The sequence below is a fragment of the Pocillopora damicornis genome, chromosome 9, assembly GCF_964200805.1.
Source record: "Pocillopora damicornis chromosome 9, jaPocDami1.2, whole genome shotgun sequence".
Taxonomy (NCBI): Eukaryota; Metazoa; Cnidaria; class Anthozoa; order Scleractinia; family Pocilloporidae; genus Pocillopora; species Pocillopora damicornis.
Window position 1 is genome coordinate 13,835,573 of NC_142678.1, and position 4,567 is coordinate 13,840,139.

General features: G+C 38.8%; 1 pseudogene; it reads right to left on the minus strand.

Annotated features, from left to right (window-relative positions):
• Positions 1 to 2,095: 2,095 nt before the first annotated feature.
• On the minus strand, positions 2,096 to 4,071 carry LOC149040285 (uncharacterized; annotated as a pseudogene).
• Positions 4,072 to 4,567: the final 496 nt, after the last annotated feature.

A 4,567-nucleotide genomic window follows, 5' to 3' on the forward strand; every position in this document is an offset into this window, starting at 1 on the left:
AGTTCTGTTGAAATCACCGACATTTTTAAGATTGTTTGAAAGGGTTTTCCTTTTTTTTTCCCTAACGTTCACTTCATAGTTTTGATAACAAAGAAATGAAAAGGTTCATAAACCAAAAGGTTACCTTTCATATCATAGCTTTATCCAAGTTCAATTTAATTTAATTATATCCCGTCTCTTGCACTTAATGAGGGCTTCAAGAAAGTTTTAGGGGTGGGTATATCCAAGAAAACAACTGGGACGATCAAATGAACAAAACAATTAGGTCACGTAATCACGAGGTTGATCTACTGCGTGACGAAAGACTTTTGCAGTGTATAGAAAGGCCATGTTATTTCCACTCTCTACTCGTTTATCTTTCCGGTGCAATGAATTTAAAACAGTGACTTTTTTTGAGCTTTATTGTAATCTTTTCTAAAAAAAACCTTAGAGTATCAGCAATGTTTTCCAATACAAAAGGAAGTGATCCGATTTAAATATAATAGCATGATGAACCTCCCTGTAGATTTGTAAATCAGTTTATTGCTTAGGTAATTTTAATTACATACTCGTTATCTTCCCCATTTCTCTAAAAAAACGTACTGCATGCAGCGGTTGCCTTATTAAAATGTAACTTGCTCGAATCGCACGATAAAAACAAACGCGCGTATTACATGGAAGGAAGAAGAGTGTCGAGCTCGGCACTAAGTAAAATGGCACGTTAGCGAGTGAAATAGCACGCCAAGTAAAATGAGGCAGTAGCTGTGTCTAAAATTTTCGTTTCATTAACCGGCCCTCGTGCTTTTTTTCTCTCTACCATCTTGCTGCAACCCTTTAAGCGGCAAAGTTTGGAAACATCAACATGCGTTTGCAAATTTTCATTAATAGTAGACCCTTTGAATTGGCAGTAAAACTAAATTTATACAATCTAAAAAATTCTAACGGTCTACCAGCCCTTATACTGAACGCTCAAAAATGTAAACGTTTGTGATATGAATCATTCTGCAAAAGCACGGAAGGCGGGAGAACGCGGTACGGGAAGTTGGAGGCTGTGGGGCAAGAGTTGTACTCGAAGTTCATCAAATTATATAAAAAAAGAAGTACCTAAGGGAAAACAAGAGTAAATTCAGCAAGTGGTAAGATTTAATGATAATTGATTATATTTCAGTTTCCACTAGATACAAAAAAATTATACTTCTCATAAGCGGGCAAGGGTTCCCTCTTGCCTGCTTGAGTAGCCAAGCAGAGCAAGGGAATCGCATCATCTCACCCACGTGATCTGCCAGCTATTAACATTTACTGACAAGTTTGATTTGATCTCCAAGGATCATTGTGCTAATTTTTTACTATCTAACTTTGCCACGCGACAAGGTTCACTGAAGAAATTTGTCTTGTTTGAAAAATGTTACGCCGGAAACAACAGCCAAATAAAATACTACATTTGATAAATGAAACATTCCACAAGAAAAGCAAACACTGGACCTATCATTGCAGTAACAGTCCATGCATTATGCTGAAAAGACAGATAAAATTATCGAAAGATAGGAACACCATGATTAAAATATAAAATGACGCACATACATGTGAGAGAGACTGGATATCAGCCGCTTTCACTCACAGAAGAGAATCACATTCAGCTTCTCCTTACAATATCCATACATTATCCAGTAAACAGGTAATGAGAATAAACAAATATCTCAGCCTATTGCTGTGTCAGACGTGTCACCTTGCCATGACATGAAAAAAGTATTTCCTCCATTACTAGGAGATATATGGCAGTTACAATGTGCGATTTTAATAATGATTGCCAAATTGGCATCATATCTCTAGCTAAGCTTGGAGCCACCAATAAAGTACATGATACAATGATGTAATACTTATTTTCCAAGAAAATTTCAAAACTACATCGCATTTGTTCGGTTAAATTCCAACGCATCAAAAGTTAATAAGTTGAGGCTATAAGAGCTTTCATTTTGGGCATGAAACTTTAGTCTTAAGTTACATCATGGCATGTGAAAAAATAAAGGAATTGTACTTATTATGTTAATTGCATGATTATTGACTCAAGGCACCAGTTAATCTTTATTAGTAATTAGGCTGTAATCTAAACTTGATTTTAAATAATGATTACTTCATATGTCAGCAAATTTTTAAACCGGGTTACTATTGCAATGCGTCCCTCAGTGGTCACTGCAATCCTATCCAAAGACAGAATGGACTCCACCATATGGATAAGAGCACTTCTCACAAACTCACCATCTTAAGTGTAAATTCTTATATTCAGGAGGTCTGATAAATATTTATCACCACCGACCACGACGACTTGTTGACTTTCCCTGTGAACTGCAATTTTTAGAAAATTTAGAGGCAACTGAAGATCAAACCTGTATAGATGGTCACCTAGTATGCTAAATATGTGAACACGTTCCGGAACCGATTTTTCCATCACCATAACTCTGCCATCACTAACAGCAGTGATGTCGTACGGGTAACTCAAGATTTTTTTCTCCAAAACTGCAAACGAACTGACCATTAGTCTCATAAACATCCACAATCCAATATTTCTGGCTACGGTTACTATTCAGTACCACCACTGTACCACTATCACTGACTGACAGTTCACACCGGTGAAAGTCGAAGCCCATTGTCCTGACGCGAAACTTGTGATGCTGGTCGGCGATTCTGCTAAACTTAAAAATCCAGTATGGGTCCTCACGACTCTTTTCTCTGACCAGCACATAAATGTTGTCATCCATGTCTGTGGCCAAGCGAACCGACCAAATATAAATCGATTGCTCTTTACCGCTGCTATCAATAAGAGGAGGAAGTCTGAAACGTTGCACAAACTTGCCACTGTTGTCAAACACCTTGATTGTCAAGTCGTCCTCTACAAGACAATGCCCACTTGAGTTGGTAGCGATAGCACGCGGATAAATTAACCCGTGCTCCCCTTCGCCATCATGACCAAGTGTCCATAATACACTACAGTTCTCCCTACCCTGTTTACAGAGTATTTTTGTTACTCTCTCGTCTCGCAGCAGATCAACTTTCTCCTTTCCTGTATCAACCATGGGCCACTGTGGCAATGGTTCTTTAACGGATACTGTTTGTGTGACATCGTAGGCGACTCGATTGACAAGACAGACCCCGGAAATAACTTTTCGTCGTTCTTCTTTGTTAAATAAATCCTTCACTGCCCTGATTCCTGTCTTGAGCTGTTCTTGAAGACTTTGCTGAACCACTGACAGACTGTTTAACTCTTCAATACACACTTTACATGGTGTTACAGCATCCACGGGATGGTCTATTGTTTCCAATACTGTTGCCATCACTCGGTACTGTATTGCTAAGATGCGGTCACTTGTTGATAGCGCTTTATTTGAAAAAGAAATTGTTGCCATTTCACGAGCACGTTCGAATCTCTTCTTTGCATTGGTAAGCTGTCTTGTGGCAGATTCAGTAAGCTTCAAGTCTTTCATTCCTTCAGTGAGCGACACAGTTTCCGTACAAAGGGGAGGCGAGCGTGGCCTAGTGGTTAGGGCGCTGCACTTGTAAGCCGGAGGTCCCGGGTTCAAGTCCTCCTCCCTGCCACTATGTTGATTTGTCTTCGGTGGCCCCGAATTCAACTCCTGCACGCTTTGTAAAGAGCCAACTGGTCTGCCTCCTACCAGTTGGGGTTTTTAACGAGTTTCTGTTCATTTACGATATTTGTTTCCTTATTTACAGTGTCCCCAATTAGCACAGCAGTGCTAAATACGCTGACACTTAAATAAAGTTATTATTATTATTATTATTATTATTACAAGCCGCTTGTGCTGTATCCGCGCCATACTCACTCCTCGACCTTGTCTCTTCAAATGCTTCATACAGCAACTCGATTCCTTCTCTAAAGAAGCTAATACTTGCTAGCAAATCTTTCCTTGATAATCCATCCAGCTTGGACCTCATGTCATCGATTTCTCTCATGATGATGCCGCAAAACTGTTGATCTGTTACGTCGCCATCTTTAAGCTTTTTTACTGCCTCATATCTGCCTTTATCCACAAACCATCCAATAGTCACTTTGAAAACTGCTGTTATGATCGAAGACATATTGGCAGCTTGTAACTTAGCAATCATAAGTGGTTGAGAGCTTTTTCGATGAATATTCACAATAAGCAACTTCTCAAGCGTCGATGAACGCAATGAAAAAAACAGATGATGGCAAAATTTCAAGAATGATTGTAATTTTTTGGAATGAGAATTGCTGTCAGCCCAAAAAATGAAACAAAACAAAGCATAACAAAGAGAAAGCAATCAAGGAATGCTGGCGTGAAGATTTATAGCCTTTTCAAAGAATCCTTTGTTGAAAAACATATTTCGCTATGAAAAATACTATGTTGCTCATTGCAGACATTTAAATAGGCTGTTGTGGCCTTAAGTTCTTCCTTTCGCCGACGAATGATAATGTGAGCATTAGAAATCCCTGACTGGTATCAGCAAGAGTACAATTTAAAGCTCTTTTTGAACAATTTTTTGTTGAATAAAATGTTGCTCGTGATTATTGAGTACTGAGAAGTTCAATCGCGTCCCGGCAGCATTCAACTTC